General features: G+C 47.5%; 1 pseudogene; it reads left to right on the top strand.

Annotated features, from left to right (window-relative positions):
- The first annotated feature begins 561 nt into the window (after positions 1–561).
- LOC128848364 (zinc finger protein RFP-like) lies at positions 562–15,585 on the top strand (annotated as a pseudogene).
- Positions 15,586–24,784: the final 9,199 nt, after the last annotated feature.

Here is a 24,784-nt window from a genome sequence, read left to right as displayed (position 1 = left end):
GTGAAGCAATGCATCAAGGGGCATCGGAACAGGACCCAGGATGCCCCTCGACTCCCTCCGCCTTCCCACAAGTCTTAGCGGCAGAAGAGGAAAAGATGCTCTGTGGGATAGCCCAGAGTGCACAGCTACAAATACTATTGCAAGTGCTGCAAGTGTGAAGACCCTATTGTGCAGGCAGCTGACAGTGTGCACACACAACAGTGGTTTCCCTTCAGCACTCTCTGAGTGGCGCTGTAACTGACCGTGCTGTAACTCTGCCAGTATAGACATGCCCTAACATCCCTCCTGAGACACACAGACCCTGCTCCTGCAGGCTCAGCAGCACAGGGGGACACTGATGCCCCTGTGAAGCCCCACTGGCCCTCCACACTAGCAAAAGGGGGTGACTGCAGGACCAGAGTGCTAGTGGCACATTTTTCACAAAAGACTCCAGGGCTGAAATTACCAACGGGCTCCTCCCTGCTCAGCAAACAATGAGAGTCAGTTCCAGGAGGGGAACTCCCAGTTGTTGCTGTAGGCGGGACATATTTCTGAGCTCAGGAAATTGAAACTTACCTGTTACACCACCAAGAAGGAGCCATGGCTGCAGAAAACCCCGTGGAAAGTCTCCAGGATGAAGCTACTTGTCCCATCTGTCTGGAATATTTTACAGAACCTGTCACTCTGGGGTGTGGGCACAATTTCTGTCGAGCCTGCATCACCCAGCGCTGGGAGGGATCTGATATAGCCATCTACTGCCCTCAGTGCAGAGAAATTGTGCAACAGAGAAACCTCAGGCTGCTGAACAGGCAGCTGGCAAACATGGTAGAAATAGCCAAACGGCTGAGTTTACAGGCAAAAAAGGGATCAGGAGTGGAGAAGGTGTGTGAGAAACACCAGGAGCCTCTCAAACTCTTCTGTTAAGAGGGTCAAACCCCCATCTGTTTGGTGTGTGACAGATTCCGGGCTCACAGAGCTCATGCTGTGGTTCCCATAGAGGAAGTTGCCCAGGAGTACAAGGTAGGGAATTGCTGACCAGTCTAATGGGTAATAACTTCGGATTTTAATTATAGGTTAATGTCATCACAGGTTGCCCAAAACAGTTGTGATTGTCAAGTATCAGGGGGTAGCCGTGTTAGTCTGTATCTACAAAAACAACAAAGAGTCTGGTGGCACCTTAAAGACTAACAGATTTATTTGGGCATAAGCTTTCGTGAGTAAAAACCTCACTTCTTCGGATGCAGTTGTGATTGTGTCATTCAGCTGTGTGAAGCCTTCATTGCATGAAAACTGATATAAAAATGAATGATACTCCAGCCTGGCAAGAAAGGCAACAGATGAAGATTTTAAATTTGTCTGATGTGGGAAACTTTTCTCTGAGAAGTGGAATCCTTTTCAATCTTGCTCCCACAAGTGCAATAAGGGAACTTTCTACAGACCAGAAGCTGTTAAGTGACCAGTGAGGTTTGAATCACAAGAACTGCTGGTGGATCTATGTGAGAGTGTTGCCTGCAGCCTGAAGAAGGGGGAGTTACAGGCTGTGGCTGTTATTACTGATTGTATCACAGTATTTATTATTGTTATTTGCATCCCAGCAGCCCCTACGGTCCCAGATGAGATCTGACTTCAATTGTGCTGGGCTCTGCACAAAACCCAGTGAGGGATAATCCCTGCTCTGAGCCATTTGCAGTCTAACTGGGCAAGACAGAAAAAGGATGGGAGGGGAAACAGAGGCACAGTGAGGGGAAGTGACTTGTCCAAGGTCACTCAGCATGTGTCACTCAGCAAAGCTGGGTATAAAACCCCGGGTTTCCAAGGCCCAGGCCAGTGTCCTAACCACTAGGACACAGCACTGAGCAGTGATGAAGTCTGGCTATTAGGAAAAAAAGACTCTGTGATAAAGGTCCCAGGGAAATGAGGTTTCCCACTAGGATTCTGAATTCTTGTGTTGCTGTATGAGGGGTTAACCTCCGATGCCAGCCTGCACTAGAGGAGGTCACTGTGCTAAACACTATGTGGAACCAAAGCACCGTGAGTCCGCACACAAAAGGGTATAATAGAATCATAGAATATCAGGGTTGGAAGGGACTTCAGGAGGTCATCTAAATAAATAAATAATGGAGATATCCCATCTCCTAGAACTGGAGGGGACCTTGAAAGGTCATTGAGTCCAGCCCCCTGCCTTCTAGCAGGACCAAGTACTGATTTTACCCCAGATCCCCAAGTGGCCCCCTCAAGGATTGAACTCACAACCCTAGGTTTAGCAGGCCAATGCTCAAACCACTGAGCTATCCCTCCCGCACAAGTCCAACCCCCTGCTCAAAGCAGGACCAATCCCCAACTAAATCAAGTCCAAGTCCATTCCAAATACCATTGAGATTAGACTGGATTGCAGCAAAACTAACCTGTGGGTGGTGCTGACCTGTGTGAGTCTGAAATGTTTTATTGTGTAGGTGGGCAAGGACCAGCCAAAGCGGTCCATTAATCCCACAATGCAGCCTTTTGAAATCTCCCAGAATCCACTGCTTCTGGGACTGTGGGGTAGCTACCCAGAGGCCATTGCCACAGAAAAGGTTTAGGACAGCAGTAGGGCAAACCTCAGCTGTCCTTAACATAAATCAATACATCTAATGGGGTTTGCCCTAGGCCTTAGATCAGTTCTGTCCAACCAGTCCAATCCCCAGGGGTTCAGGAATGAAAGTCAATGGAATTGGGCTCCAATGAGAATCCCAGCCTATATATCTGCATTTGGTGGCTTCTGGTATTGGTATCACTTTGTTTGTTAAACCTTCTCAAAAATAGCTTTATTGATCACCGCTGTGGGACACAAGTTTCTTGCTGGTTTAACTCAATGGAGAAAGTGGACGTAATAACTCCAAACAGTCTGAATATAAAACACTCCCAGTTTCCATAAATAAGGTTTCAATTCCTTCGTGTCTCTGATGCCCTACATCTAGTAGGACCCATTGTTGTACACAGTTTTGCTGTAGCCATGTTGCTCCCAGGAAATGAGAGAGACAAGGTGGGTGAAGTAATATCTGCTAGTGACCCAGTTGGTGAGCGACAGGCTTACACAGAGCTCTTCTTCAGGCCTCTAGGAAAGAGCACGTTCCCCAGACCTGAAGAAGAGCTCTATGTAAGCTCAAAAGCCTGGCACTCTCACTGACAGAAGCTGGACCAATAGAAGACATTATTTTACCCAACTTGTCCTTCTAGTAGGACCAACAGTCATCATGAGTGTTGCATTTTGGGTGAAAAACCACCCCCTACGAACACACTGTTGACCCTCAAAATAAAACCACTAAATCATTTCTGTTTTTCAGGAAAAGATCCAGGCCCATTTGAAGACTCTGAGGTAAGAGAGAGAAAAGCTGTTGGGATTGAAAGTAAATGGAGAGGAGAGAAGCCAGGAGTATCTAGTAGGTGCCCCTTGTTTATCACCTGCTGGGACATGGAGGTGGGAGGTTTGTCTGTTCGTAGATTTATCTATGGCTTTGGTGAACATGGGCTTGTGTGGGTTTCTCCATGATCATGGGATACTCTGAATGTGTGTGCACATGTGTGTGTATCACAAATGTTTTTTCCTTGGAGGAGGAGAAGAACAGCACCTTCTGAATTTTAATTAAGGAGTTAATTAAATATGTATTTTTTAATTAATGAGTTAATTAATGTCCCTTGTGGCTTTCACAAAACTTCTCCCAGACTGAGCTGATTATATCTCAGCCATGGTGTCTGCAGGAGTCTGCCATCATTTCTTGCATTTTTTAATCATTTGATGATTCATTTTTTAATCATTTGATGATTCATTTTTTAATCATTTTAATCATTTATAGAAATTGTCACCTGAAAGACATTATTAAAAGCCCTCAGCCTCCATCCACATTCCTGACCAGCCCTTTACTCATTTTTCATAGAAACAGACACAAACCGAGAGGCAAAAGATTTTGCTTGAATTTCAGGAACTGTGGCAGTTCCTGGAGGAACAAGAGAGACTCCTGCTGGCCCAGCTGGAGAAGCTGGACAAGGAGATTGTGAAGACACAGAATGACAATGTCACCAAATGCTCTGAGGAGATTTCCCGTCTCAGTGAGCTGATCAGTGAGATGGAGGGGAAGTGTCAGAAGCCAGCGAGTGAATTCCTGCAGGTGAAACTGAGTTAGAAACATCCCAGATTCCCACACAGGGAAGGGAGGGCTCCTGAATCATAAGCATGGGTGTCCAGGAGTCAGAGATTTCAGTGTAACTCGGTATATGCATTCCTGAAATGTGAATTATTATTGTTCTTTGCAGAGTTACAGACACATAGATATTAGAGAAGGGAAAGGCCCATTACTTCAGGGAATCATAGAATCATAGAATATCAGTGTTGGAAGGGACCTTAGGAGGTCATCTAGTCCAACCCCCTGCTCAAAGCAGGACCAATCCCCAACTAAATCATCCCAGCCAGGGCTTGATCCTACTACAGGACAGGCCCAACAAGGACAATAACAGAACACCACTGGCCATCACATACAGCCCCCAGCTAAAACCTCTCCAGCGCATTATCCACGATCTACAACCTATCCTGGAAAATGATCCCTCACTCTCACAGACCTTGGGAGGCAGGCCAGTCCTCGCTTAAAGACAACCCCCCAACCTGAAGCAAATACTCACTAGCAACTACACACCACACCACAGAAACACCAACCCAGGAACCAATCCCTGTAGCAAACCTCATTGCCTACTCTGTCCCCAAATCTACTCTGGCGACACCATCAGAGGACCCAACCACATCAGCCACACCATTAAGGGCTCATTAACCTGCAAATCCACTAATGTTATATAAGCCATCATGTGCCAGCAATGCCCCTCTGCCATGTACATTGGCCAAACTGGACAGTCCCTCCGCAAAAGAATAAATGGACACAAATCGGACATCAGGAATGGTAACATACATAAGCCAGTAAGTGAACACTTCAATCTCTCTGGTCATTCTATTACAGATTTAAAAGTTACTATCATTGAACAAAAAAACTTCAGAAACAGACTTCAAAGAGAAACAGCAGAACTAAAATTCATTTGCAAATTCAACACCATTAATCTGGGCTTGAATAGGGACTGGGAGTGGCTGGCTCATTACAGAAGCAGCTTTTCCTCTCCTGGAATTGACACCTCCTCATCTATTATTGGGAGTGGACGACATCCACCCTGATTGAATTGGCCCTGTCAACACTGGTTCTCCACTTGCAAAGTAACTCCCTGCTCTCCATGTGTCAGTATATAATGCCTGCATCTGTAACTTTCACTCTACGCATCCGAAGAAGTGAGGTTTTTACCCACGAAAGCTTATGCCCAAATAAATCTATTAGTCTTTAAGGTGCCACCAGACTCCTTGTTGTTTTTGTAGATACAGACTAACATGGCTACCCCCTGATACTTGCCTCCTGGTGAAAAAGTTTTTCCTAATATCCAACCTAAACCTCCCCCACTGCAACTTGAGACTCCTTGTTCTGTCATCTGGTACCACTGAGAACAGTCTAGATCAGGGGTCGGCAACCTATGGCACGCATGCCAAATACGGCATGTGAGCCAATTCTGAGTGGCATGCTGCCTGCCTGGTGAGAGGAGGATGAGGAGGGGCAGAGGGGCCGGAATGCACCGTGCTGTGGGAAGAAGGGGGAGGGGGAAGCTTGGCTGCCGCAGGATCAAGCTTGTGCCTCCTGCCCCCGCAAGGGTCCCGGCCCCCCGCCCCACTCAGTCCCCCCGCCCACCGCTCTCCCCTGCGGGGCCAGGAGGCAGAAGCTTGGTCCTGCGGCAGCCAAGCTCCCCCCCTCCCCAATTTCTTCACACAACGTGGTGCATTCCAGCCCCTCCTCCTCCCAGAGGAGCAGAGCCGAGCGCAGCATGCTGGCTGCTCCGTAGAGCAGGCAGAGAGAGGTAGGGACGGGCCTGGGGGAAGGGGGTGGAACAGGGCATATCCCTCCCAGCCCCTGCCGAGTACCCCTGCTTTCTGCCCTGCACCTCCCCACCCCAACACACACCCAGCCCTCTGCCCTGAACCCCCCCACCCCCAGCCCTCTGCCCTGACCTCGAGTTGCCCCTAACACCCAGCCTTATGCCCTGCATCTCCACACACACCCCAGCCCTCTGCCCTTAACCCCCCCACACACCCAGCCTTCTGCCCTGCACCTCCACACCCCCCAGCCCTCTGCCCTGACCTCGAGTCCCCTCACAACACCTAGCCTTCTGCCCTGCATCTCCACACACACCCAGCCCTCTGCCCTGAACCCCCCCTCACACCCAGTCTTGTGCCCTGCACCTCCACACCCCCCAGCCCTCTGCCCTGACCTCGAGTCCCCCCCACACACCCAGCCCTTTGCCCTGAACCCCCCCACACCCAGCCTTCTGCCCTGACCTCGAGTCCCCCACCACACCCAGCCCTCTGCCCTGAACCCCCCACCCAGAGGGCTGAGCAGGCTGGTGGCGTAAGATCAGCATTTTAATTTAATTTTAAATGAAGCTTCTTAAACATTTTGAAAACCTTGTTTACTTTACATACAACAATAGTTTAGTTATATAATATACACTTAGAGAGAGACCCCTTCTAAAAAAACATTAAAATGTATTACAGGCATGCGAAACCTTAAATTAAAGTGAATAAATGAAGACTCGGTACACCACTTCTGAAAGGTTTCAGAGTAACAGCCGTGTTAGTCTGTATCCGCAAAAAGAAGAACAGGAGTACTTGTGGCACCTTAGAGACTAACAAATTTATTAGAGCATAAGCTTTCGTGGACTACAGCCCACTTCTTCGGATGCATCCGAAGAAGTGGGCTGTAGTCCACGAAAGCTTATGCTCTAATAAATTTGTTAGTCTCTAAGGTGCCACAAGTACTCCTGTTCTTCTTTTCACTTCTGAAAGATTGCCTACCCCTGGTCTAGATCCATCCTCTTTGAAACCCCCTTTCAGGTACTTGAAAGCAGCTATCAAATCCCCCCTCATTCTTCTCTTCTGAAGACTAAATAATCCCAGTTCCCTCAGCCTGTCCTCATAAGTCAAGTGCTCCAGCCCCCTAATCATTTTTGTTGCCCTCCGCTGGACTCTTTCCAATTTTTCCACATCCTTCTTGTAGGGTGGGACTCAAAACTGCACACACTACTCCAGATGAGGCCTCACCAATGCCAAATAGAGGGGAATGATCATGTCCCTCGATCTGCTGGCAATGCCCCTACTTATACAGCCCAAAATGCCGTTAGCCTTCTTGGCAACAAGGGCACACTGTTGACTCATCCACTGTAACCCCTAGGTCCTTTTCTGCAGAACTGCTGCATAGCCACTTGGTCACTAGTCTGTAGCAGTGGATGGGGTTCTTCCGTCCTAAGTGCAGGACTCTGCACTTGTCCTTGTTGAACCTCATCAGATTTCTTTTGGCCCAATCTTCTAATTTGTCTAGGTCCCTCTGTATCCTATCCCTACTCTCCAGCATATCTACCACTCCTCCCAGTTTAGTGTTATCTGCAAACTTGCTGAGGGTGCAGTCCACGCCATCCTCCAGATCATTAATGAAGATATTGAACAAAACTGGCCCCAGGACTGACCCTTGGGGCACTCCACTTGATACCAGCTGCCAACTAGACATGGAGCCGTTGATCACTACCCGACGATCTAGCTAGCTTTCTATCCACCTTATAGTCCATTCATCCATCCCATACTTCTTTAACTTGCTGGCAAGAATACTGTGGGAGACTGTATCAAAAGCTTTGCACAGGGGCCAGGACAGTATTTCCAAAATACCTTCCCTGGGATCATCACTTGTGTGTGTCAGATGGAACTCTAGATTATTTTTTTCTTTTTCCTTTCTCCTCTAGGATGTCAGACTCACCTTGAGCAGGTATGTGACTCTCTCTCGCTCCCCCTTACACTTCACAACACTGGGAAAGAGTTTGGAGGTGATGTTAGCACCCCATCTCTCCAGGGCTGTACAGCAAAATGTGCAGGGAAGGTCATACTTTTGACACAAATCTCTCTGATCAACTTCATCATGAGGTTCTCATCCTTTTATGGAAGCCTCAGAAATTACCTATTGAATTGGAAAGATTGACCTGACTGCAGGACCGGCTCCAGGCACCAGGCAACCAAGCACATGCTTGGGGCGGCACCTGGTAAGAGGCGGCAGGGGAGCGCGGCATTCCGCAGGGGGGGGCGCTCCGGCGGCTCGGCGCTCGGCCAGGGGGGGTGGTGCGGGCACGGCGCTGGGGGGGGGGTTCCGGCAGCGCTCAGCGCTCGGGAGGGGTTCCGGCGGGGGGGTGGCACGGGGCACGGTGCTCGGGGAAGGAGGGTGTTCGGGCAGCGCTCGGCGGGGGGTGGGCTCCGGTGGCGCGGCGCTCAGCAGGGGGGCGGCTCGGGGCTCAGCGCTCGGCAGGGGGGTGGGGTGCTGGGGCGGGGCGCGGCGCTCGGCGGGGCGGCGTTTTTTTTTTGCTGCTTGACTGATATTCTTGAGAAGTCACATCCCTGGGGGACTGGCTGCCTCAGGATTGTGGGGAGGGAATATGGGACTTTCATCGAATCATAGAAATATCAGTGTTAGAAGGGCCCTCAGGAGATCATCTAGCCCCTGCTCAAAGCAGAACCAATCCCCAGACAGATTTTTGCCCCAGATCTCTAAATGGCCCCCTCAAGGATTGAGCTCACAACCCTGGATTTAGTAGTCCAATACTCAAACCACTGAGCTATCCCTCCCCCAATAACTGAAGGTTTTTTGATATAAAGTCACTTTTCCCTGATTGTGATATGAAGTCACTTTCACTGCTGGGGCCCTGGTTACCATTCAGCCCAGGGCAGCAGTGGTCAAAAGTCTTTCCCATCTGAGGACTGTTTGGAGACCTGTGTGGAATGAGCAGGGAAAGGGGGAGTTGGTGCCTCAATCTAGTTCCTAGTGGATACATTTTTATAAGACTTATCATGGGAATCTCCTGTCCCTCAGAGCATGGAGGCCATGGAGTGAATTGGCCATGCAGAATCAATTCCCCTTTTATCCCCAGACCTGGTCTCTCCAGGCCAGAGGTGAAAAATATTAATGGGCCCTTTGGGGGGAAGGTTGCACTGCCATGGCCTGTGCTGCATCTCCTCTGAGGCTGGGAGCAGTAGAGCAATTCTAACTCCAGGCCCATTAGACCAGCAGCTCACTAGCAAGAACTTATAATGAGTCACTAAATGAAATATAACCATGTGAAATTGTTTCTCTACAGATGTGAGAAGGGGAAGTTCCAGCAGCCAGTGGCGATTTCTCCTGAACTGGAAAAGAGACTCAGTGATTTCTCCCAGAAAACTGTTGCTCTAATGGAGACTCTGAGGAAATTCAAAGGTACTGAGATGGGATCTAGGAGGGGAAATTCAGATAAGCCTCTGTGATTGGGGGGGCGGGGAGTGGCTCTGGCCAATTAGTTCATAATTAGATGATGCATCTCTTTAATTGTCGGGTGAAAATGCCACGCATTTGGGGGCCAAGATACTCAAGCTGATTAATTCAAGCCTTTATTTGTACCAAGAGCTTAACTTGCAATTACAATTACTATTATGACAGACATACAGAAAGAAGTACTGCCCAGTTACCACCTCCTTAATATAATAAATAGTGAAAAGCAGACAAATTGAGCAGATGTAGCAGGGGCCCAGGTGTCAGGGCATCTCACATTAATTCGTGACTTACCAATCGTCACAACATTAAGGCCCAAATTTAGTAAAATAGCCTAATTTGGGGCCCTAGGGCCTAAGCTCAGTACCCAAAATCAAGACCCTAAATTAAAGGCCACTTGTTAAAGCTGGACCCAGCCCATCACTGTGTGCTGGTCCCATATGGCAGCTAGTCTGGGCCAAATGACTGTAGGGAAGGAGAAAGTCCCTCCCACATGGTGAGGGAACCCTCCAGCACAGGAGCCTTTTTTGCCTCCTCCCCAGCAGCTGCAGGCACAAGGCTTCCACCAACACACACTGTCTTAGGTAAAACATAAAACAGATTTATTAACTGCAGAAAGATTTTAGGTGATTATAGGTAGCAGACATTGAGATAAAAGTTGATTACTTAAGGAATAAAAATAAATGCACATTCTAAATACTACAAACTAAGCAGGATTTGAATCAAGCACTGTCTCACCATGACAGATGGCACAAGTAGGTCACAGTTTCTCAATACATAGGCTGGGACTCTTCCAGCCTCAGACCAAACTTCCCCAGTTCAAAGTTTTTGTCTTCCAGATGTGCTTCTAGGTGTTGAGATAGGAGGGGTGGGGAGAGAGAGAAGCCAAATGATTACATCGCTGTCTCTCTTTTTATACCTTCTTCCAGCTGCTAGAAAGATTCTTTCTGTGATGTGAGGGTCAGGTCAAGCAGTCTCCATTATGTACATACCTTCTCTAAGGAGTCTCTGGGATAGTGGATTATTTTCTTGATGAGCCATTAACTTCTGTATGGCCCTCCTTTGTTGTAACTGAAAGGCTGGTTGTGGATGTTCCCAACAGATTTCAGTAACACATATAGCAATACTGCATAACTTCACATGCAATGATAGCACATGCAATCCAACAGGATATTAATGTTCAACAGATGAAGATGATACCTCACAAGGTACGCATTGTACCAAACATATCATAATTATATGACACTTGTGAATATGGGGGGTTTCATGGTGTCACTTTGAGGTACAGAGTGTCACATAGTTTGTCTTAATTAAAACTATGAGTTCAGCATGGGGATGCTGTTATAAATATGAAAGTCTGAAATCTCCTCTCTTTTATCCCTTCCCCATCCAGACACTCCATCAGCACTGGAGAGAAAAAGAGGAGAATCCCATGGATCAATCAGACATGGTGAGATTTTAAATGGAGATTATCTTTAAATTATGAGAAAATTCCAGTGAAAACATCTTTGTGAGATTGTAGCTAAAGTTACCAATCAAATTGACAGCGACCATGACACACACAGCCCTAAAAATAAACACATTGAACAGTGAGGAGCTCCCATGCTGAAGTCACACAAACAATTCTGACACCAACCCCAGTGCTGAGTTCATGCCCAAGCTGATGAACAGAAACACTCTCACTGAGAAGCACCTGAACTGAGCTCTCTCCCCTGAGAGCTGACACATCCCATTGCTTTACACTGGTGCAGGGCGTCTCCCCATCGCTCTTCTCCAACATCCTACCTTTCCTTTGGGCAGGGCTGGAATCTCCCATTAGACCTTCTCACTGGTTCATGGATTGGGGAGATGCTCTTCCTCTGATGCTGGCCCCCCTCCCTTCTCTCTGGGTTGCGGGTTGGGCTACCCCATCTAATGGTACCTCATCCTCTTTGAAAAAAGCAACAGAGGGTCCTGTGGCACCTTTGAGACTAACAGAAGTATTGGGAGCATAAGCTTTCGTGGGTAAGAACCTCACTTCTTCAGATGCAAGTAATGGAAATCTCTAGAGGCAGGTATATATCAGTGTGGAGATAACGAGGTTAGTTCAATCAGGGAGGGTGAGGTGCTCTGCTAGCAGTTGAGGTGTGAACACCAAGGGAGGAGAAACTGTTTCTGTAGTTGAAAAGCCATTCACAGTCTTTGTTTAATCCTGATCTGATGGTGTCAAATTTGCAAATGAACTGGAGCTCAGCAGTTTCTCTTTGGAGTCTGGTTCTGAAGTTTTTTTGCTGTAAGATGGCAACCTTTACATCTGCTATTGTGTGGCCAGGGAGGTTGAAGTGTTCTCCTACCAGGTTTTTGTATATTGCCATTCCTGATATCTGACTTGTGTCCATTTATCCTCTTGCGTAGTGACTGTCCAGTTTGGCCAATGTACATAGCAGAGGGGCATTGCTGGCATATGATGGCATATATAACATTAGTGGACGTGCAGGTGAATGAGCCGGTGATGTTGTAGCTGATCTGGTTAGGTCCAGTGATGGTGTTGCTGGTGTAGATATGCGGGCAGAGTTGGCATCGAGGTTTGTTGCATGGGTTGGTTCCTGAGTTAGAGTTGTTATGGTGCGGTGCGTGGTTGCTGGTGAGAATATGCTTAAGGTTGGCAGGTTGTCTGTGGGCGAGGACTGGCCTGCCTCCCAAGGTCTGTGAAAGTGAGGGATCATTGTCCAGGATGGGTTGTAGATCACTGATGATGCGTTGGAGAGGTTTAAGCTGAGGACTGTAGGTGATGGCCAGTGGAGTTCTGTTGGTTTCTCTTCTGGGCCTGTCTTGTAGCAGGAGGCTTCTGGGTACACGTCTGGCTCTGTTGATTTGTTTCTTTATTTCCTTGTGTGGGTATCGTAGTTTTGAGAATGCTTGGTGAAGATCTTGTAGGTGTTGGTCTCTGTCTGAGGGGTTGGAGCAGATGCGATTGTACCTCAGTGCTTGGCTGTAGACGATGGATCGTGTGGTGTGACCGGGGTAGAAGCTGGAGGCATGAAGGTAGGCGTAGCGGTCGGTTGGTTTTCGGTATAGGATGGTGTTGATGTGGCCATCGCTTATTTGTACGGTGGTGTCCAGGAAGTGGACCTCTTTGGTCATAAGTGGCTCTTCCCCAGTGCAGCATCTTCCCCCCAGTTCCCTAGGAGTGGAGGATGCATTTAGAGGATGGAGATTCCCTCTGGGGTTTAAAGCTGTTACCTGCCTCCTCTGCTCTCTCCTCATTAAAAGCTTATGATACCTTCCTTGCTGCTTCTCTGCCACTGGGAATGGAGCAGCCCCAGCAGGGGGAGCAGGGAGCAAAAGCCACTGAAGTGGCCCCTCTTAAACAGAGTAAGGAACTGCAGTGACATCTCTGCTCAGTCTCAGGTGCACAGGACAGAGACAGGGACCCAGGACTGTCCCAGCCAGAACAGAATTCTGGACAGTGTGAGAAATGGTCCCTGCCCCTAACACTCTGATTCTCTCTCTTTCCAGCAAATGTGACTCTGGATCCAAACATGGCTCATCCCCAGCGCATCTTGTCTAAGAATCAGAAAAGTGTGAGATGGGAAGACACACGGCAGGATCTGCCCAACAAACCTGAGAGATTTTACATTGATCCCTGTATGCAGGGCTGGGAGGGATTCACCTCTGAGAGACATTGCTGGGAGGTGGAGGTGGGGAATGGAGGATACTGGGTGGCCAGAGAGTCTGTGAGGAGGAAGGAACGGATCAGCTTTAGCCCTGAGGAGGGAATCTGGACTGTGGAGCCATGGGAGGATCAGTGCCATGCTCTCACCTCCCCTGTGACTCACCTGCCCCTAAGCCATGTCCCCAGGAGGATCCAGGTTTGTCTGTACAGTGACCTGGGGCAGGTGACATTTTTTGATGCTGGTAACAAGGCCCCAGTCTTCACTTTTCCACCTGCCTGTCACTGGGGATAGAATCCGTCCCTGGCTCCAGGTATTAGGGATCAGACTTTGTCCCTAAGACATGAGGAAAATATCGCACTGTGTAATCAGACTGTCTAGCATCAGAAACCCTTGTCTCCATAACCCTGGAGAACTCCTGTCTTCCTACCATGCAATCTCTATGACCCTGCAGGCTCACCGGAGGTCATCTAGTCCAGTCCCCTGCACTCAAGGCAGGACTAAGTATTATCTTGACCATTCCTGACAGGTGTTTGTCTAGCCTGCTCTTAACCATCTCCACTGATGGAAATTCCACAACCTTCCTAGGCAATTTATTCCAGTGCTTAACCATCCTAACAGTTAGGAAGTTTTTCCTAATGTCCTACCTAAACCTCCCTTGCTACAATTTAAGCCCATTGCTTTTTGTCCTACCCACAGAGGTTAAGAACAATTCTTCTCCCTCCTCCTTGTAACAACCTTTTATGTTCTTGAAAACTGTTATCATGTCCCCTCTCAGTCGTCTCTTTTCCAGACTAAACAAACCTAAATTTTTCAATCTTCCCTCAAAGGTCATATTTTCTAGACCTTTCATCTTTTTTTTTTTTGTGCTCTTCTCTGGGCTTTCTCCAATTTGTCCACATCTTTCCTGAAATGTGGCACCCAGAACTGGACACAATACTCCAGCTGAGGCCTAATCAGTGCGGAATAGAGCAGAATTACTTCTCGTGTCTTGCTTACAACACTCCTGCTAATACATCCCAGAATGATGTTCACTTTTTTTGCAACAGTGTTACACTGTTGACTCATAAACCATTCTTCTTGTCTATTTTCCTTTAATTTTCCAGCTGTGATTTTTGAAGGCTGACATGGGATTTTCGCCCCTAAACTGGTTGTGTCAACCCAACACCAATGAGGGTATCCGTTTATGTCACTATCATGATAGCCTGGACCTTACTGTAGTATGTTGCTATCCAACCTGCACTCTGGTCATGTGTTTTAGATAGACATGTAACTCAGGAACTGTCCAGTGTACTCTGGAGAGAGCTGTTTGGGTCACTTTACTTCTCAGCTTCCAAACCTGCCAGTGTGACACCAGCAAAGAAAATGTGTGACAGATGTTTGTGATTTGGAATATCTGTATTTATGGCACATTGCCTCACAATCAACAGATAATAATGGTTTTAACTATTGTGGTAATTAAATAAACTATTAAAATAAGAAAACTAAAATATATATCAAATTGAACCACTCAATACCCACTCTCACAGAAAGAAGGTTTGTAGCATGGCCTCTTTGGTCTCCAGCACATGTCCCCATTGATACCAGAGAAATTCCCCAGAATCCATTTTGTATTCCTACCTTCCATTTTTAATAAACAAGAGTCACGCCACCATTAGCAGCTACACGTAATATAGAACTAAAAATCGAATTGGCAGAAAACCAAAGTAGGGGAAAGGTCAGTAGATCACAACTCTGAGGTAAACAAAGGTTGCATACTAAAAACAGAACTGACAGTTTGGAATGTTGGTAGTTTTCATGTGCAAGAGAGATATGTCAGGAAGATATTAGCAGAAGTGTCTAGAAAATTCTGACAGAACAGTATAAAAGTCAGCATGTCAGTGGGTGTGATGTTATTGATATAATCTGGGACCATATAGAACATGGTTGCAACCAAACTCCTGTAGTGGCACCAAATCTTGTATAAAGGGGGGGTCAAATGAGGTGTCTAAGACAAGGTTATGATTTGCTGGTTATAATTAGGCTGCCTAGATATGTGTATCATTTTTGTAGTTGAAGTTATAAATATTGGCTCTGTATTGTCTATATTTCAAACTTATGCTGTGCTTCTGGGAAACCTCCCAGACAGGTGGGTGTTAGCTCTGTCTAGCCTGCTTGATGGCCCATTAAGGACCATCAGCTATACAACTGACCCATGGAGAGACGCCTTGTAACTCAGCAAAGTATGCAGGAACTTGCCCATGTGACTCCAAACTCCATTTTGCTGTAATTTTCCACAGTAAGAACAAAGAAGTGTTCTTACACCTGGAAAAACTATAAAAAGGCTGATGCCTCATCTCCATTTGGTCTTCAATCCTGCTTCTTACCTCTGGAGAGATTTTGCTACAAACTGAAGCTCTGAACAAAGGACTGAGGACCCATCCCAGCGGGGGATGTATTCCAGAAATTTGATTTGAACCTGCAGTTTATTCTATCGCTGCTAAAAGCCTGAACCAAGAACTTTGCCATTACTGTATGTAATTGATTCCATTTAACCAATTCTAACTCTCATCTCTATCTTTTTCCTTTTATGAATAAACCTTTAGATTTTAGATTCTAAAGGATTGGCAACAGCGTGATTTGTGGGAAAGATCTGAGTTGTATATTGACCTGGGTCTGGGGCTTGGTCCTTGGGATTGAGAGAACCTTTTTTGTGTATATTGGGATATTGGTTTTCATAACCATTTGTCCCCATAACGAGTGGCACTGGTGGTGATACTGGGAAACTGGAGTGTCTAAAGGAATTGTTTGTGTGACTTGTGGTTAGCCAGTGGGGTGGAACCAAAGTCCTCTTTGTCTGGCTGGTTTGGTTTGCCTTAGAGGTGGAGAAACCCCAGCCTTAGGCTGTGACTGCCCTGTTTTAACAATTTGTCCTGAATTGACACTCTCAGTTGGGTCCCGCCAGAACATCATCGTCACAGTGGGCAGCGGGTGGTTAGGAGCTGACAGTGAAGGAGCAACAGCAGCAGTAGAAGGATAGCAGCAGTGGGAGCCCTGCCCTGCCACTGGAATGCAGAGAGACAGACTGGAACACAGGGAGAAGAGGCAGAGACCTGAAGAGAAGACAGTGAAGTCATCAGAGTAAGCCTGTCAGTTATAATCAAAGTATAGTATAGTGTTAGTGTGTATGTGTTAATAAAGTTGTATGAATGTGTTGATTGTGAGAGAAATTTATATATGTAAAACCTAAAGTATATTTAAGAACTGCTATTGGCAACCTGTGACAAACTGCCCATCTGTAACAGGGTGCAACCACTTAGGATCCGCCCAACTGTATGGGTACATCTTCACTACCCGCCGGATCGGTGGGTAGTAATCGATCTATCGGGGATCGATTTATCGCGTCTCATCTAGACGTGATAAATCGACCCCGAATGCGCTCCCCGTCGACTCTGGAACTCCACCAGAGCGAGAGGCAGAAGCGGAGTCGACGGGGGAGCCATGGCTGTTGATCCCGTGCCGTGAGGACCCGAGGTAAATCGATCTAAGATACATCGACTTCAGCTATGCTATTCTCATAGCTGAAGTTGTGTATCTTAGATCGATCCCCAGAGTAGACCAGCCCCAAGTTATTGTGGTTTGGGATGCTCTTTAATTCATAGAATCATAGAAGATTAGGGTTGGAAGAGACCTCAGGAGGTCATCTAGTCCAACCCCCTGCTCAAAGCAGGGCCAACCCCAACTAAATCATCCCAGCCAGAGCTTTGTCAAGCCGGGCCTTAAAAACCTCTAAGGATGGAGATTTCCCCACATCCTTAGGTAACCCATTCCAGTGCTTTACTACCCTCCTAGCAAAATAGTTTTTCCTAATATCCAACCTAGACCTCCCCCACTGCAACTTGAGACCATTACTCCTTGTTCTGTCATCTGCCACCACTGAGAACAGCCTAGCGCCATCCTCTTTGGAACCCCCATTCAGGTAGTTGAAGGCTGCTATCAAATCTCCCCTCACTCTTCTCTTCTGCAGACTAAATAAGCCCAGTTCCCTCAGCCTCTCCTCATAAGTCATGTGCCCCAGCCCCTTAGTCATTTTTGTTGTCCTCCACTGGACTCTCTCCAATATGTCCACATCCTTTCTGTAGTGGGGGGCCCAAAACTGGATGCAATACTCCAGATGTGGCCTCACCCAGTGATGAGCTGCTAAAATCTTAACAACCGGTTCTCTATAAAAAGTTCTGATTTAAGGGATGTGCCATAGTATGTATTTTTTGTACCAACAGGGTTACCATACATCTGTATTTTCCTGGGAATTTTAAAAATTCCGCCCGGACAGTGATTTAAGAACCAAAAAGCCTGACATCTCCAGGAAAAAATATGGATGTATGTTAACCCTACCTAAAGTTCTTTTTTTAAAAGATGGGCCTGAACTAGAAATGAGCTCCGTTTCACATGTGTGGGTCCCCGCCACTCCCTGGGGGTGTGCTAGGGTGACCAGATGTCCCGATTTTATAGGGACAGTCTCGATTTTTGTGTCTTTTTCTTATATAGGCTCCTATAACCCCCGACCCCCGTCCTGATTTTACACACTTGCTGTCTGGTCACCCTAGGGTGTGCACATGTGTGGGTCCCAGCTGCTCCCTGCCCCCTCATTGAAGCAGGTGTGCAGGGTTACTGGCCTGGGAACTGCACGGCACCAGTGGACGTGGGGCTGGCTGCAGACAGGGGCGTGGGGCAGAGCTAGCTGGAGGCAGGGGGTGCGATATGGGCTGGCTGCAGGCAGGGGCTGGCTGTGGGCAGGCGGTGCAGCAGGGGCTGGCTGTGGGCAGGGGGTGGCTGCAGGCAGGGGGTGCAGCAGGGGCTGGCTGCAGGCAGGGGCTGGCTGTGGGCAGGGGGTGCAGCATGGGCTGGCTGTGGGTAGCATAATGGGTACTCACATGGGGACACCGGCTTGAAGCAGCAGGACACAGGCCAAGCCCAGCAGAGCAGCCAGGGACCCACCAGGCAGCAGCAGGAGCCCCTGGGCCAGAGGTCCGAGGAGCAGCAGCAGCAACAGGGCCAGGAGGCAGCCCACACGGCTCCCTCAGCGCAGCGCCCCGCCGGGAGGAGGAATTACACGCTTCCTGGCCAGAGCCCATCAAAGCTTCCCTCACAGGGAAGCCAGTTAACAAGCGGTTCTAAAACCGCTTCAAAATTTAACAACCGGTTCGTGTGAACTGGTGCGAACCGGCTCCAGCTCACCACTGGCCTCACCAGTGCCAAATAGAGGGGAATAATCACTTACCTCGATCTGCTGGCAGTGCTCCTACTAATACAGCCCAATATGCCATTAGCTTTCTTGGCAACAAGAGCACACTGTTGACTCATATCCAGCTTCTTGTCCAATATAATCCCCAAGTCCTTTTCTGCAGAACTACCGCTTAGCCAGTCAGTCCCTAATTGTTATAAGGGATTTGTGGTTTTAGAACATCAATAAGGGATTTGTGTTTTAGATGATTATTGTATTAGGGATTATTATTTGCACCAATAAAAAGGTGCTTTGTTTTGGAAAGAACACTGCTTGTGTCAGTCATTTATTGGAAGGCTGTATCTGTGTCCTCTGGGGATAACAGTTCTGAGCTGTTCTAAGAAGTTTCTAAAATGGGGAACCTCTGGCAACGCCAACGTATTTCCTTAGCCACCCTGGAGACCCCTATTTCAGGATAACAGATTGGTGAACAGGTGGGCTGTGGGTTTGGTTTTTTGTTTTGTTTTTATTTTAGGGGGAACCCTGGGGAATCCAGGAGGGGGCAATAGGTGAACTATCCTGGGGGACTCAAAATCTGTTTTTAGGATAAGAAATTTGGTAATCCAGCCAGGAGAGGCCTAAGGAAAGAGAACAATTGATTGACACAAGCAATTTGACACAAGATAATAGTGGTAATGATCTCATTAAGAACAATCCCAAGAGCTGTAGTAAGAACCAGGGACCAGTCAATCATGTTATGTCTTATAAGCATCCAGGAGTGGTTGTGACCAGCTGGATGATTGTGAGTGGTCATGGCCATAGCTCCCAGGAGTGGTTCCAGTGGTTACAGTATGTCAAGCACTGAGCAGACATGGATCATCAATCCTGAGAGTAAGGGAGCTGTCATGCTCCCATGAATGGTAATGGTCAAGCTGAGTGGTCATGAGTGATCCCATAAGGATCCATTTCATAAGGACTGTGACCACAAACACAATCCTGCAAGCAAAAGTGTGTAGGAACCAGGGTGACAACTTGCTTTTCTGCCATAGTCCGTGAGTTACTCAGGGAATTTAGGACTCATATATTATTGCCTGAGTAAGTGTGTATTAAAATGATAGAAAATAAAAGAGAATCAAATACTATTACGGAAATAATGTTGGGAAAAGGTTTAGAGAATTTTGTTTTAAAATGTGGAAATGTTTGGTAGCCTGGTGCTTTTAGCAGACCTTGTGCTTATCACCAGCTATGTAAGCAATGGGACCAGTGGATTAAGACTGAGAAAAGTAGAATCTTTTCAGAAACTCCAAACAGGAAAGCTAAAAAGAGAGCTGCTCTACAGGGTTTGCAAATGGTAACTGCCACTTTTAACACAGAGGCTGACAATTTAAGAACAAAAGTACAAGAACAGGAATTAGAAAAAGAAAAATTAGTAGATAGCATGAGGGCAGAAATACAGGAATTAAGAGAGAATCAAGAAAGGAGAAACAAGGAATTGGCTAGTCTAAGGCCTGGTCTACATTACAGGGTTAGGTCAAATTTAGCCGCGTTAGGTCGATTTAAAAATGAATGCATTCACACAACCAACCCCATTCTGTCGACCTAAAGGGCTCTTAAAATCAACTTCTGTACTCCTCCCCGGCAAGGGGAGTAGCGCTAAAATCGACTTTGCTGGGTCGAATTTGGGGTAGTGCGGACGCAAATCAACAGTAATGGCCTCCGAGAGCTAACCCGGAGTACTCCATTGTGACCGCTCTGGACAGCACTTTGAAATCCAATGCACTAGCCAGGTACACAGGAAAAGCCCTGGGAACTTTTGAATTTCATTTCCTGTTTGGTCAGCATGGCGAACTCAGCAGCACAGGTGACCATGCAGTCCCCCCAGACTCCTAGAGCGTAGAATGTTTCTACGCATCCCCCTATCATCTTCGTCCCTGAGGTTATCGCAGATTAGAGGGTGAAAAAAACTCACTCATGATGACATGTTTTCCGAGCTCATGCAGTCCTTCCGCACTGATAGGGCACAGTTTAATGCATGGAGGCATTCAATGGCAGAGGCCAGGAAAGAATTAAGTGAGCACAAAGAGCGGAGGCAGGATGCTATGCTGAGGTTAATGGGGGAGCAAACGGACATGATGAAGAGTCTGTTGGGGGAGCAAACGGAATGATGAAGCATCTGTTGGAGCTACAGGAAAGCCAACAAGAGCACAGACCCTCACTGCATCCACTGTATAACCGCATGACCTCCTCCCCAAGTTCCATATGCGCCTCACCCAGACGCCCAAGAACGCGGGGGGGAGTGAAGCTCCAGGCACCCAGCCACTCCACTCCAGAGGATGGCCCAAGCCATTGATTTTTAGTGTGGCTACAATAAGCAATGTGGCCTTGTCCTTCCCTCCTCCCCCACCCCACCCGGGCTACCCTTGTCCGTTATCTCTTTTTTTTTTTTTTTTAATTAATAAAGAAAGAATGCATCGTTTCAAAACAATAGTTACTTTATTTCAAAGGGGGGAGGGTGGTTGGCTTACAGGGAATTAAAATCAACAAAGGGGGCGAGTTTGCATCAAGGAGAAACACAAACAACTGTCACACCGAAGCCTGGCCAGTCATGAAACTGGTTTTCAAAGCCTCTCTGATGCGCAGCGTGCCTTGCTGTGCTCTTCTAATTGCCCTGGTGTGTGGCTGCTCAAAATCGGACACCAGGCGATTTCCTCAACCTCCCACCCCGCCATAAGTGTCTCCCCCTTACTCTCACAGATATTATGGAGCACACAGCAAGCAGCAATAACAATGGGAATGTTGGTTGCGCTGGTCTGACCAACAGCACCAGCGAGCTTTTAAACGTCCAAAGGCACAGTCTACCACCATTCACCACTTGCTCAGCCTATAGTTGAACTGCTCCTTACTACTGTCCAGGCTTCATGAATGGATCCCCCGAGTTCGTTGCTGGGGAGCAGGAGAGCTGAGTTGCAGGGGAAGTGATGGAGCCGTACACCACGATCTGGAAGTTGCTAGGAGTCAGGCAGGGAAGACATTCCCAGAACCCCCGGCTAAGCTACATGTCCGACGAGGATGGTTACCAGTTCTACTGCACCGTCTGCTGCCAGCGACTGACGACATGTACCCAAAACCACCTGCAACAATGTTTTTGCCCCATCAGGCATTGGGAGCTTAACCCAGAATTCCAATGGGTGGTGGAGATTGCGTGAAATGTGGGATAGCTACCCACAGTGCACCGCTCCGTAAGTCGCTGCTAGCCACGATAGTGAGGATGCACTCCACCGACTTAATGCGCTTAGTGTGGACATACGCAATCGACTGTATAAAATCGATTTTAAAAAATCGACTTCTATAAAATTTACCTAATTTCGTAGTGTAGACATACCCTAAGAGTGCAGACTACTCAGAGAGTTGCCTCACAAAAGGAGTTGATAATCTGAAGGCAGAGGCTGATACTCTAAGAAACTACCTTAACATAGGCACCTCAAAATATCACTATGCAGAAAGAGGCAAGTTATGCACAGATAGAACAGAGCAAGTTGAGACAGGAAGTGGCAGAATGGAAAAAGAAAGCATCAGACAGGCAAGCTGTAATGAGAGCTGTGTTCATAGATGTAGAGGAGAAAAATAAGGTTAGCCACGAGGCCTATCAGTGCCAGATATATACTTCAGAAAGTGAGTTACAAGCAAGGAAAGGGGTGATAGTAGCAGTAAATGGGGCAGAAGGGTTAGATTAGGATGGTGATTTCCCTCAATTATACAATAAAGAGGAAGATACTGACCTTTGGGGTAAGGATTTCTCCAATTTGTACTATGAGAGGGACAATCCCGAGGAATTCCATCAAAGACCTTACACCTCACAACAAATTAGGACATTGGGAAAGTCCATGGGTCCCCTGAATAAGGGTATAATAACGAACTGGTTGGCTAAGACATCTGGTATGCCTGGTGTGACATTGTGCAGTCTATATGGTTTTATAAAAACTTGATAATAAGTCAATATAATGTAACTGAGATAGTTTTAGAGAAAATACGGTAATAAGTGAATGTAACGTAACTGGGATATGCTTCATGCAAAAGGTCTCTTGTAAGGTATCATTACAAAGCTTATAATCTACTGAGTATGATCATCTGATTTGTATAAATGTACCACTCTTGTATCTAAAACTAGAAATATAAAATGTAACTCTGAGGGCCTATTGTAATTGTGTAAAGTGTGGACCATTAATGATGGTTTGGAATCTTGATGACTCCCATTGTCTGCAGATGGCTGTATTTACCTGTGAGTCTTCCTGTATATGTGTGTGCTGGCAAGTGAGTAATGAAGTCTTGCAGTGACATGTGATCATGTCACCTGAACTGGAATCCATCTTTAACCTGGTGCTTTTCCAGTGACGGGGGGTGGAAAACCAGAGAGACAAAGAGTTCCCGTCTTATGCAAAAGATATATAAAGGGGGGAAGAGAACAGAGAGGGGGAGGAGCCATCATGAAGAATCCCCTAGCTACCACCTGAGCTGCAACAAGAGCTGTACCAGGGGAAAGAATTGTGCCCAGGCCTGGAAGGTGTCCAGTCTGAGAAAAAACTTACTGAAGCATCTCTGAGGGTGAGATTATCTGTATTCAGTTTGATTAGGCATAGATTTGCACATTTTATTTTATTTTGCTTGGTGACTTACTTTGTTCTGTCTGTTACTACTTTGAACCATTTAAATCCTACTGTCTGTATTTAATAAAATCACTTTCTATTTAGTAATTCACTCAGAGTATGTATTAATACCTGGGGGAGCAAACAACTGTGCATATCTCTCTATCAGTGTTATAGAGGGCGAACAATTTATGAGTTTGCCCTGCATAAGCTTTATGCAGGGTAAAACGGATTTATTTGGGTTTAGACCCCATTGGGAGTTGGGCATCTGAGTGCTAAAGACAAGCGCACTACTGTGAGCTGTTTTCAGGTAAACTTGCAGCTTTGGGACAGGAGATTCAGACCCTGGATCTGTGTCTGGAGCCAGACGGGAGTGTCTGGCTCAGCAAGATAGGGTGCTGGAGTCCTGAGCTGGCAGGGAAAACAGAAGCAGGGGTAGTCTTTGCACATCTGGTGGCAGCTCCCAAGGGGGTTTCTGTGATCCAACCCGTCACATCTGGGATAACAGGAACAGATATCTCAACCATGGCTAAGAAGTACATGTGACGTTCCCCTCTGGTGTTGTCTGGACCAGTGGTCTGCTAGGTCACTCCAATCCTTGACTCTGGAAGTCAGCCTTACCCTGCTCTGCTGTGAGAACCTCCACTCCTGGACTGTTCATGCACAGCCTCTGGCATGTAAGCTGCTCCCAGCTACTTGCAACTGAATGACACTAATGAATATCTCCGGTCCCAGACACAACCCTAGGAACCTATGTCTTGCAGTGTCGAGTTATGCCCGCTGGACGCTGCAAGCTTATATGAGTTCGTCAATTTAACAAATAAATTGATATATACCAGGCTTGTTATCCCAAGGGGAGTCTCTGACACACTTCAAACCAAACGCACTGCTTTAGGTAGAATAAACAGATTTATTAACTATAAAGATAGATTTTAAATGAGTATACGTCAAAACAACAAGTTGTGGTGGTTACGAAAATAAAAGAAAATATAAGTACGCAGTCTAAACTCTCAACCCTATTAGACTGGGCAGCAACTAGACTAAGCAGTTTTTCTCACCCCACTGGATATTGCAGTCCTTAATATACAGGTTTGTTCCTTAAACCTGGGCCAATCGCCTGTGTTGGAGTCTTGTCTTCTTCTCAGTGTCTTGGTTGTTTGCAGCATTGGTGGGTGCAGGAGAAGGCCCAGTATGTGTCCACTCTGTCTGTTTTATACTCTCAGTCAGTGTGCTTGTAGAACACAAGTCAAGGCATGTCTCTGGGGCATTGCTGAGTCTCTCCAAGCAAGGTTGAGCAATTCCCCTGGTGGGTCGGGACAGGGAAATACAAAGGCCGCTCCCTGGAGGTCATCCTCTGGGAAAGGGAAGGAGTCGGCCCCAGGGGCGGCAATGGCATCACGGGAGGTGGAGGGGATAAGGAAGGGGTTGACATCAGGGTTTGGGCAGGGATCAGGAGTAGGGGCAGGGCAGGGGTCAGGAGCAGAGTCGGGGAGAGGAACAGAGGCAGGATCCTGAGCCCCAGTAGCTGGGCCGCTGGCCCCTCTCGGTTCAGCTCAGGGATCTGGGGGGTGGGAAGGGGACCCTCAATGATGCTGGGGTCTGACTCTATGGCTGGTGTGGCAGCCATGGCATTGGGAGGTGGACAGTCTTCAGTGGGGTCCCCGCCCAGGAAGGAGGTCAGTTGCCCCACACCTAAGAGGGATACCCAATGGGACTCGGGTCCTGGCTGCTTGGCACCAGCCATTGCCTCAGTAGGCTCGGCGGCTGTCAGCGGGGTGCCACCTGCAGCTGGGCAGATGGAAGAGCCCAGGGGACCCTCGGAGGTGGGAGCAGAAGCAGTGGTTAGGGGGAGGGAGCATGGGGAAAGGTGAGGTTGCTTAGATCGAGGCCTGCTGGCAGAGGGTCGTCCGC

The sequence above is a fragment of the Malaclemys terrapin genome, chromosome 13 (assembly GCF_027887155.1).
Source record: "Malaclemys terrapin pileata isolate rMalTer1 chromosome 13, rMalTer1.hap1, whole genome shotgun sequence".
NCBI classification, from domain to species: Eukaryota; Metazoa; Chordata; order Testudines; family Emydidae; genus Malaclemys; species Malaclemys terrapin.
The sequence above is the reverse complement of the archived record's forward strand: the minus strand, read 5'-3'. Positions and strand labels throughout refer to the sequence as shown.